Source organism: Echinops telfairi, unplaced genomic scaffold, assembly GCF_000313985.2.
Source record: "Echinops telfairi isolate 266 unplaced genomic scaffold, ASM31398v2 ScPeMD7_3;HRSCAF=10, whole genome shotgun sequence".
Lineage (NCBI taxonomy): Eukaryota > Metazoa > Chordata > Mammalia > Afrosoricida > Tenrecidae > Echinops > Echinops telfairi.
The window spans coordinates 46,889,946-46,902,216 of NW_022103899.1; positions in this window are offsets into that span (position 1 = coordinate 46,889,946).

Below are 12,271 nucleotides of genomic sequence, written 5' to 3' on the forward strand. Positions count from 1 at the left end.
ATATGCATCAAAAACCAAGCCATAGCAAGATAGGTGATCTGTGAGAACACAGCGATGGCAACAAAAAAGGAAACCAATTACCCATAGAAGAATAAATTAATTAAAAGAAAAAAATTTTAAGCAGGAAAAAAAAGCTGTAAATAGATCAAGGTCTGATTTTTTATCTCTAGGCGTGTCCTGCAGTCAGGACCGATAGGGTACCATGCTCTGGCCCCAGAGTCTGTCCTTTGTACTCCCTCGGGGGCTCTCTGCTCTGCTCCCGTGGTTGCTCTGCCACACGCTTTTTGTGGTTTGCCTCGGTGTCTCAGGGTCAGTCTGGGCCAGTCCCGACACTGAGTCTCCAGTGTTGTCCCCTTAGAGCCCGGGGCAATCAAGGGACAGCGTGTCTTGTGGTGGGATCAGCCATATTGTCCACTCTGTCCATTGGCTGTTCAGCGCGGGGATGTCGTCTTCCAGGCCTGGTGGGTCAGGATGTGCTCCACTCTCTCTTCCTCCCCCTAAGTGCTCCCATTTGCTCTGGTCAGACATGCCTCTCTCCCTTAGCTGCAGCTTTGTTGCCGTCCTCTCAAGTAAATTCTTCTGGGGGGAGAGGCAGTTGTCCACGTAGCTGGCATGGGGGCCGCGCCCTCAGGCCCCTCCACTGGCTCCCCACTGTGGGGAGTTCTTTTTATAGGCTTTTCCTATGCCCATTTAATAATTTAAAATGATTATAATGGACAATCGTATTGACTTCAAAATCACTCCATCCTAATGATTTGTCTTACGTATTAGTTTCTGTCACTCTGCTGAGGAGGATTACTGATCCAGGATTGGATAAGTGTCAGAAGCTGGTTCAATTAGGATGACATGGAGACACATCACAAGGAATAATGACACACAACTTCTCTCTCTCTCTCTCTCTCTCTCTCTTCTGCCACTGCAAACAAGAACACAGTGATGCACTCAGGGAGCTGGAGGTAGGATGGAACAAACAATCCCCATGGCAGAACCTAGAAAGACGAGGGCCTGGTTGAGAGAAGCACCCTGATCCCTGAGTCCATGTTGCTGTGAAAAAAACAAAACAAAACAAAAGAAAAACCAGCATTGTGGACTTAAGAAAATACTTCATGTCAGGAAAGCGTGGTTGGGACAGACAGTGCATGTTATTTGTGTAACAAATATGGCATGCCATTCCTGAAATTTATTCTGCCTTGGTATTTCCAGCTGTGTAACTCAATGCATTTCTTCATTGTTTGAGCAAAATGATAGTAGGTTTCAGAAAATTTGGTGGTTAGAGCATAGATTCTGGAACCAGATTGCCTGGGTCCAAACGTTTGGCTTTGCTAATTACTAGTCGTGTGGTCTTTGGCAAGCTTCTTAATTTCTCTGTTTCTCAGTTTCCTTTTCCGTCAAAGGGAGAGGAGTGTAGCATCCCACCTTATCTGGTTACTCGGAGGGTTAAGCAAGTTCACACCTGGGGACTGCTCGGAACAGTGCCTGGCTAATGTGTACACACAAGATGTGTGGTTAATCACGGTGATGGCCATATTTTTATTACTACTATTCACGGTCATAGGAGCCGTGGTGGAGCAGCCGTTAAATGCTCAGGAGCTGACTAATAGGTGGGTCATTTGAACCCACCAGCCACACTGCAGGAGAAAGTTGGGAAGCAATCTGGTCCCGTAAAGATTGGGAAGGTCTAGGAAGGCAGAGCCTTGGTTGCCTAAGGGGTCTGCATCTGGCTGTTAACTGCAATGTCAGCAATTCAAAACTGGGAGCCAATGGGTGGGGGAAAAACTGGGCTTTCTACTGCATGAACCATTATGGTCTTGGAACCCACCAGGGGCAGCTCTGCCTTGGCCCAGGGTCTCTATGAGTTGGCATTGACTCAAGGGCAGTGAGCTGAGTTGATTTTTTTTTTTTAAGGAGGATGGCTATGCGTTAGAATCCACTTGACTGAAATGAATTTGGGGTTTAGTACTGGTAATAATATGAAAGTTTTCATCGACTAGCTCATTAATTCATTAAATATATATTCTATGAATTCAGTAAATATGATGCGTGAGATTTAATTACATCTTTATTTTTAAAAATGAATAAACTTAAAAAATAAATAACCAGTTAAAATGCCTTCCTATCTTCTTTCTTTCCTCCCTCTCTTTCTTGCTTTATTTTATTGTGATTGGAGGGTTATAATATAGACATTTTATTTTCTTTTAGCAATGAAAATATAAAAATACTGTTGACATTTTATGAGTGTAATTTGATTCTGTTCATGAATTTTACAAAGCACAGTTTTCCAGAACCAAATGGTTTAGTCCAGCTGAGTACAAATTTATCTAATATGATTCACTCCCCCAAAATCCCATGAAAACACACTCTTTACTAAGGACAGCATTTTGAATATGAAGTTATTTAAGTGAAGGCTCTGGAATGGAAAATACAAAGCAGACTGTCTGGCTCTAAAGAAACTTATAAGGTGCAACACAGGGAATTCTGGTTAATAGACGACCTTTTATGCTGATGTAATCTGTTATAAATGAAGGTAACTTCTCTTTGTTCTCTCCTTGGTTTGTCGGTAGGAGTTCTGACCTCAAAATATACTTCCCAGGAGGGTCCTACAAAACCCGATGGCTACATTGATCTATGGTATCCACAACATGTCTGCTCTTTGCAGGACTGGTGGTTGATCACCTCAGAAGAAACATCTCATTTTCATGACGACCAAGCTTTCTTAAAGTGTCATTAGCATGAGGTTTATTCTATCAGGGAATTGAAGCATTTAACATATGTGCTGCTAGGTACTTCAGCTTTAATACCTATAATATGGGAATGCCAAATTCCCTTAGACTTAGAGAAAATAATATAAGTTTTATAAAGAAACTTCCTCTGGGTATCCAGAGGAAAATGGAAAACCATTCTTGGATTGTGATCTCTTGACTCTAGGCATGTTCTTTGAGAGGAGGGACTGTGCTGAACCCACCTGAAGGGTGGTTTATACACCCTCTGTTTATGTGAATAAGCTATTAGAACAGGCTTTTCTCATGCCTTAGCATTAAGGGACTGTTATTTGTCAGGTGGGAATGCATTGCGTTAATACCTGGAAATCATGATTTTTTATTTTCCTAGATGCCTGTTTCCAAGTGCTAAAATGTACAGTATATAGCAAAGGTGGATGATCTGGTGTTTGAAATGTTCCTTTCCTTTTCATGGTACTGAAGTAAAGGGCAATTTTGGAGAATTAAAGGAAATACCCTATGTTATAGTGGTGAGTACTGTGCTGTTGAGCTTCCATATTGAGAACCCAGAAATCCTCTCATTTCCATTGACCTCTCTCAAGGGCTTGGAAGGCAAAGGTGACAGGTGTAGTCTTTTCTTACTATCGTTAAAATGCCCGAGAAATCATTTCTATGACCGAAGATTGCTCTGTGGAAAATGTATGACCATTTTGATCCGTTTCCCCCCAATGTTCCTTGGAAACACCGTCAATACTGAAATATGGATCATGCTTTTCCTGGGTAGTGTTTCTTTGTAAACAACTTGCCAGAGAGCCCCAAAAAGTGCCTTGGAAGAGTCAGGGAACAAGACTGCCCCTGAATAAACAAGTCACTTGATGCGAACTCAAGTTTCACATCTTTTATTTGCACTCTGGGCATTAAAGGCCATTAAATAATATTTGCAAGTGATCATTCATTTAGTACTTACCACTCTCCTTCATTTTGCTGATCTGCTAATATATACTATTTTAGGTTCCAAACTAGTCCATGTGTCTTGGAGGCATTATTGTTTATTGTTATTAAGTACTCTTACGACTATTATGAGTGACCCATCCTTGCTGGGTGCCATTCAGTCAGTTCTGATCACAGCGACCCTGTGTTTAACAGAAAGGAACACCAGCCAGGCTTGCACCAGCCACACACTCGTTAGGCTGAGCCCCTTATTGCAGCCACTGTGCTAATCCATCTTGTCAAGGGTCTTCTTCATCATTGCTGCCCTTCTATGCTACCACGCATGATGTCCTTTTCCAGGGATTGGTCCCTTCTGATACCAAGACCAGAGTATGTGAGACAAGTATCACCATCCCCACCTCTAAGAAGCATCTTAGCTGTACTTCTTCCAGGAGGCGTCTGTTGATCTTTGGCCAGTCCATGGTACTTTCAATATTCTCTGCACCAGAGGCCATGTGACTTGCCCAAGTCTCACAACGAACACATGCTGGAACCTGAATTTTAAAGCTCACAATGTTCTCCTGACACAGTGCCCCAATATGACACAGTGCTCCCCACCACCTAAACAACTGGCCATTTCCCTAGCCAGGATAAACACCGAGGAAAGGAACATGCTGGACTTTCTTTTCCATTGGTTGTGTAGCCTGATTTCTGCTTCATTCCACATGAGGTTTGCTTCCCTTTGCAAAGACCTGAACAACAAAAGGCACACAAGAACATGGCTCCAGAGAAGGATGTGGCTGACATTAATTGCTTTTATATGATTGCGTTTATCTGCTTTGAATCTTTCAATCTGCCCAGCAAATGCTTTGTAGATCATCTTTTTCTCATTCTGATAAAATTAGCTCTAAATTAGTCAGGTAGGGTTTCAATCATCCAATCAACATATTTTATCTGCTGCTACAGCAGGTGCTTAAACAGCATAGCTAACAACAGTGGGGATGACGGTGGAGAGAGTTACGGCAGCTCTGTGCTCACTGGAGGACTCTGGGGACATAAGAAGGCACGGAATGTTGGTCCCAGAGCAAAGGACTTAACCACTTAAGCGCTCGTTGCCAATCAGGCCTTTACTACTTACTATATAACTCTGAGTATGTTTCTTATCTTCCTTAATCCTGGGTAGCTTCCAGAGAGCCCCATAAACGGGCAGTACTATTAAGCATTTGATAGAATTATTTCAAGGATGAGCTAAGCGGCCATATGACACCATGACTAGTACTGAGCCACTGGGACAGAGTAAGCAATATTGCTATACAGTGTATGTACTTTAAATACCTTGATAAAGTTTGGGTAACTTTTCATGAGGTCATTCTAATCATTTCATTAATTGTGTTTGCTTGTCTCTGCACCTAAGCATACGGACATGAACGTTGGAGCGAGAGGCAAACGAAGACCTTAGAAGTTAGTTTTGTGAAACTCACCTTCCAGAAAAGTGTGCCTACTTAGTCACGATTCTGTGTGCTGCGCATAAGGTGGGCATCCATAGCAGCCAACTTGACGGCATCTAACCATCACAAGAGCAGCAACACCATTCTTGATAATAAAACTAAAGTTGGCATGTTTGGGCAGGAAAACCACCTGTCCGTCTGACCTATGTTTGAGCGGATTATTCTCAAAGTAATAAACTGCTTATACCAGTATCGAAAGAATTCTCTGAAAATCTGTGGCCAGAGGGAGTAAATGGTTCACGATGTCAGCAGGTATGCAGGGCGGGGACTGGGTGGAATTCTCTTTGCACCATTCGTCTTTCCAGGAAGCTTTTAATGGTTGCCTGGGGACAATGGCAAACAAATGATCCATTTGCGGGGGAGAGGACTGCATCTTTCAATTTTTAAGTTCACCAGGCATGGTGATCGATCCAAGCTAATCTGCTTCTTTCATAAAAGAGGAAGCTACTGATTTTGAACTTGCTTCCTTGAAAATTAAACTGGAAGATCACACCTCAGACAATTGGGTTTGATTCCATCCAGAAATAAAATGAATCATCAAACCTCACTGGGTCAAACATATTGCCTTAGTTCCTGAAGGACTGATCTCCCTCTTGGCCCGGGCTAAGTCCCCATTCTGGCTTCCAGAACCAGCTCTTCATTGAAACCTTTCCTTGATCCTTCCATCACAGCCCCGTGGGTGAATTTGGAGTCCAGAAATCAAAGCATCTCATTGCCTTAATTACCGTAAATGTGCATGAGAGCATTTAACCCAGATTTGGGATGGAGAAAAGTCAATAGACTTGTATTTCCTTCCTTTCTTCTTTGACCATATCTGTTCTGTGCATTTGTAGTACTTTCACTCACCCTACAAGCACGTGAAAGCCGAACAAAGAATTTAAAAGATTTAAGAAGAATTGATGTATTTGAATTATTATGGTATTAGCAACAATACCTAATACACGATGGACGTGTCAGGGGGATGAACACATCCCCCTGGAAAGTTGTGCAGCCAGAATGCTCCCTTTCAGGAGGATGGTGAGATTTCATCTTATTTCACTTGGACATGTCATTCACAGGGACCAGTCCCTGCCGGGAAAGTGAGAGGCCGTGAAAAAGTGGAGGATCCTGCATGGAATGAATTGACACCATGCCTGCAACAGTGGGCTCAGACCTCGCCACGGTTCTGAGGACCACCCAGGACTGGGCAGTGTTTCCAGGTGGTTTTGCATGGGGATGCTATGAGTTGAAGTTGATTCAGCACCCCTAACCATAGCAACAAGACCACCATGATGTGAGACTTGTTATCTTAATATGCAAAGCATTTCTAGGCTAATTTTTAAAAACAATGCTTTGAGCAAACTTCAAAGGAAAACAACAAAAACACACAGCTTCTTCCACTCTATGAACTATTTTTGTGAACCCACAAGAAGCATTAGGTCACTTATGTCTTCCTGGTGAGTTCTTCTTAATTGAATCTCAATGAGGTTCCATTTTGTTCAATCAACACCTTAGAGAGAAAATCATTTGTATCAATTTGTCGCCTATTTTTGTTGTTTGTTTTGATTATCATGAGCTGTTTACAATTTGAAAATGTGTCACTGATTGATGGGGAACATTCATAAAAGGTTGAAATTTAATTATACAGCATGCAAAACATACTTTATTCCTGTTCTCCTGAGAAGGATTCTATGAAACATTTTCCACCTCCTTGTAATCTGGTTAGCAGGATCTTTCGAATCATAGAATAGAACATATATAACTGAAAAGTTAGACATTTGTTATTATTTCTTGTTATCTTTTCTTTTTAAACATTTTTAATAAATCATTTTATTGGGAGGTCTTACAGCTCTTATCACAATCCGTGCATCAATTGTATCCAGCACACTTGTACATATGCTGCCATCGTCATTTCAAAAGCATTTTCTTTCTCCTTGAGCCCTTGGTATCAGCTCCTCTTTTTTACCTTCCTCTTCCACCCTCCCACCCTTGTGAACCCTTGATAATTTATAAATTATTTTTATTTTCATATGTTACACCATCCACTGTCTCCCTTCACCCATGTCTCTGTTGTCCATTCTCCGGGCTGGCGGGGGTGTTGTAATTCCGTCATTGCAATGGGTTCCTCTTTCTTTCTCCCCCTTCATTTCTTAGTTCCTTCATCTGGTTCCTCTTTCCTTCCTTAACCCTGCATTACCGTGGGCCAAGATCCTGGTATGAAAAAGTAAAAAGAAAAGAAAACGTAACAAGCCCAGACACATTGAGTTCTGTCAGTCAGGTTGCTGTCAGTTGCCTGGTTATGATAAGGCCAGCTCCCACGGAAGCAATGGATAAAGGATGCAGGTATTAACATCTACGTGAACTGAAATGAGGGACTACTAGTTTGAGCTACTGTCTACCTACCATCTTTGCATTCAAAACTGAAAAATGTTCACTGCCATAGAGAAGACTGTGACTCATACCCTCTAGGACCGAGTAGAACTGCCCTCGTACGTTTCTGAGACTCTCAGTCTTCATGGGATTAGGACGCCTCCTTTTTATCCAATGGAGCAGCAGGTGGTTTCAGACTGCTACCACCACCAGAGCTCTTTGCATTAAGAGACACATTAAAAAAGGCTTTGATTTAATGCTGACAACAACCCATGATGTGTAGGCATCTTGCCCTGCATTTTATAAATTAAAAACTTTCCTTGCAAAGAAGTTAAACAATCTTGTTCAGGCCCACATATTTAGTGAGTGGCAGACCCAGGATACAAAGGCAGGCATATTTTCATTCTTTGAAGATAGTAGCAGTTAACAAGCATATATTTGAGCGAGAGGTATCTAATCTCTTCTGAGAGATGTCTTCTAACAGCAGAGAATAGACAGGGAGGCACAGTCCCACAAGGGGAATCACCATATGAAGATATGTCAAGTCCAGGAATTCTCAAGAGACCCTTCGCGTGGACTAGAAGGGTGATACAGGAACTCTGGAGGTATAGGACGTTAAGTGTTGGGCTACTAACCAAAAGATTGGCGGTTCAAACCTTTCTCAATGGGAGAAAGAAGAAGTAGTCTACTGTCATAAAAGCTATGTCTGAGTAGCAGCTCTTCTCCGTCTTAGAGCATCACTAGGAATCAGCCTGACAGCAGAGGGCTTCAGTATTGCATCGGGCCACCTGAAAAACCTGGGGCATTGTTTTAAGCTAAAGTCAACTGGGTGGCCACCTTAACTCCCTCTGACCCTTTATCCCATATTGCCATGCCTGAAAACATACTGAATTTTTATGTAAATGACCCTCCCCTCAGATGTTTCCTCCCTAACTGCTCCTTCTCACTTAAGGTATTTTGGAAATGCGTTATTATTATTATTTATAGCAACATACATAAAACTAGCATCAAAGAATTTCTAGAAATTCCTCACCTAGGGATAGAATGGTGGGCAAAAACACACAGAAGACATTTGCATAAAATATGAGACTCATGGTTTCTAGAGATTTTAGAGCGCATGTGTTTGTAGGAGAACTAGTTATTCTTCCTACCATGTCTCTTCAAACATGGGGCTATGAGAGCTGAAAGGAAGGAGAGGTCATGAGGGTGGGAACCAGAGAAGAGTTCAAAAGAGAATTCTAAGCTAAGAGGACCAGAAGAAGCAAAACTATGCAGGCGTGTATTTCAAAGCTTGATAGGGGCATGATTGTTCTGAAGGAGCAGAGGGACCAGAAAGATAGGAGAGGGATAGACTCTAAATCAGTGGTTCTCAACCTTCCTAATGCCACAACCCTTTAATACAGTTCCTCATGTGATAGTATACCCCGCCCCTCCACCCCCGCCCGCCAACCATAACATTATTTTCATTGCTACTTCAAAACTGTAATTTTGCTACTATTATGAATCGGGTGACCCCTGTGAAAGGGTCATTCGACCCCCAAATGGGTCACAACCCACAGGTTGAGAACCACTGTTCAACATGATATTAAGTAGGCTGGAGGGCTGAACATTATAGTCAGGTGGGGCTGACATGATGAGGTGAATACAGCTTCAGTGGGAGGTAAGTGAAAGGAGGCAAGATGGGGTACAGGGAGCCTTGCTGGTCATTATTGCAGTGGTATAAGCCACAAAGAAAGGAAGCTATCTCTCAGGTTGGTTTCTGAAGTCTTGGAAAGGAATACAAGACCAAAAGATAGGTCCAGAAGTAAAAGTTGTAGGACTTGGCCGTTCGCTCGATTCAGAAGGTACCAGGTGGAAAGCAAAAAGATGAGGGGGTGTTCAGGATATGTGCTGAAGGGCCTATTGACATGGACAGAGACAGGAAGTCAGAAGGAGCTAAGCCCTGTTTGTTTTTCCCTTTAAAAAAATCGTTTTATTGGCGGCTCATACAGTTTTAATCACCATCCATCCATCCATCGTGTAAAATACATTTGTACATATGTTGCCATCATCATTTTCAAAACATTTTCTTTCTACTTGAGCCCTTGATATCAACTCCTCATTTTCTTCTTCCCTCGCTCACCCTCCCTCCTTCATGAACACTTGATAATTTATAAATGATTATTATTTTTTTCATGTCTTACAATGACTGATATCTCCCTTTATCCACTTTTCTGTTCCCCTTCTGGGAAGGGGTTATATGTAGATCATTGTGATTGGTTACCTTTTTTTCCTCCAACTTCCCCTTACCCTCCTGGTATGGCTACTCTTATTCTTTGTCCTGAGTGGTTTAATCTGTCCTGAATTCCCAGTGTTTCCAGCTTTTATCTGTACCACTGTACATGCTCTGGTCTAGCAAGATTTGTCAGGTAGAATTGGGGTCATGATAGTGGGGTGGAGGGGAGAGGAAGCATTCAAGAACTGGAGGAAAATTGTATGTTTCATCCATGCTATACAGCACCCAGACTGGCTCATCTCTTCCTTGTGACCCTTCTGTAAGGGAATGTCCAATTTTCTATAGATGGGTTTTGGGTCTCCACTCTGCCCTCCCCCTCATTCAAATTGATAAATTGTTTTTGTTTGTTTTGGGTCTTTGATGCCTGATACCTGATCCCACCCATGCCTCATGATCACACAGGCTGGTATGCTTCTTCCATGTGACTTTTGTTGCTTCTCAACTAGATGGCCACTTGTTTATCTTCAAGCCTTTAAGACCCCAGACTAAGCTCTGTTTTATAAAGCTTGAGATTGAAATGCTAGTCCACTCACTATTAAGAAGCTGAGGAGTGACTACAATTTTAATAAGCAACCTGAGGTGTATGTGAAGGTAGATAGGGCTTTGGGGAGTGAAATGTCTGACTTAAGCAACGAAGACCTAGGGTTTCTTCAGGGATTATATAATAGGCCAGTCTTTCTGAAAGGCAATTTACCAACTCATGTTAGGAGTGTTGAACTCCGGCAGATCCTAAGATAGTAAGATTTACATAGCAGTATCTATTAATGTGGAGAAATTATCACAATAATTTAATATTCAAAAGAGTCTACACACACAGGACAGTCACTCTTGTTTGAAGTACTCTCATCATCAAAATATGAAATAAAATTAATAAGGGCCAATACTTTCCGATGGATAGTCAATCTGTTCCCACAATCATCCTAGGAAACAGGGATTATTAGCCACGCTAATGATGAAGTGAGAGGAAGTAGCTTGCTGAAGATCCCCTATGGAAGACAGAATTGAGGCAGCATTTAAACCCAGCACGCGTAATGCTGGGCCCATAACCACTATGCCACACTTCCTTTCCCTATATAGATTTATCATTGCCCGGACATCAGATTTATTGTAATAATTGTGAGGAATTGATATAGTTACTGAAAGACCTAGATAAACCGAAGGCTTTTTTTTTGTGTGTGTGTGTGTGTGTGTTGTCATCCCTTTCAAATCCAGGAACATGCATGGGAAGCTCTACATGTGAATGTGGGTGTCATGAAGGAAACACAGAAATGCTGAGTCTCTGGAGCACATTAACGGAACATGTGGACAGTGCTGCTCCTTGAGTCATTGGGTCTGGGGTGGTTTCAACCTTCCTCTTTTGCTTCCTGAATTTTCTACAGGGAATTGATCCAGCCTTTATATATATAGACCACTTTCAAAATGTGAACATCGATACCAGAAATAAGCCAGTCTAAGAGGTCAGTGGAGCACGTGGGTGTTTGAGGACTTTGCCACTAACTGAATGCTTGACATTTCCCGTTCTTCCCAAAGCACCCAGGAGAAACTCTGTCATCCACCTCTGAGAAGAAAGCCGTGGATAGTCCTGTGGAATGCAGTCCTTCTCTGACACTCCTGGGCCACCGGGAGCTCCAATAGACTCTAGGGAGGCTGATTTTTTAAAAGGCTAAGAAGACACAAGACATCCATAATAGCACAGAGGCCTTGGTATACAATGGACTATGTCCATTATATATTACATAGCATTGCTATATAATGAAAAATATCCATGAAATCTAAAATTTCACAGTGGAAGAGCCATCAAGCCAGGCTTTCTATCCACATAGTGGACAGTGTCAGAGATGAACTGTGATGCCTTGAAAAGATGAATGTCTAGATCAATAGAGCCTGTAAATCCTTGCTCTAGTGCAGGTGATGGATTGATTCCAATTGGCGAATCTGAGAACATTCATGAATTAGAATTCAGAGATATAATCATTGAGAAGAGGCATGGTAAGCCAGGAACCACACCCTTCATTGTAAGAGAGCTCCATTGAAACACCTAAACACAAGAGAGTATTTCATTTCTGAGCCTAGCCAACGAGGGTCTCATAATATCCACCACATTCTGTTTTAACTTTGCTTGATTCCCACCGTGGTCTTCACAATATTATGCAGTGGTTTAGACCCATTTTCAAAGTTCCAGCCTAAGGAAATGGAAACCAGTTGGTAATCTACATTAGATTACATTAGATCACTCTTTAGACTGAAAGCAAAAAAATCCACTTGCATTATCTTTTTCATTGGTGTCTCACCTATCAACTCTGTCTGTTCCATGTCTCTTGCCCAAAGCTCAGGGACTCAGGTCTCTGAGAATACACATAGGATTCCTTTGTTAGAAAAAAGGCAACCCTGATTTGTGACTGCTTACATTTCAATACCTAAGCATCATAGAACTGGTCCAGAGCACTGGGGTTGAGTCATTAATCCTTGATGGATGAAGGTTTCTTTTTTTT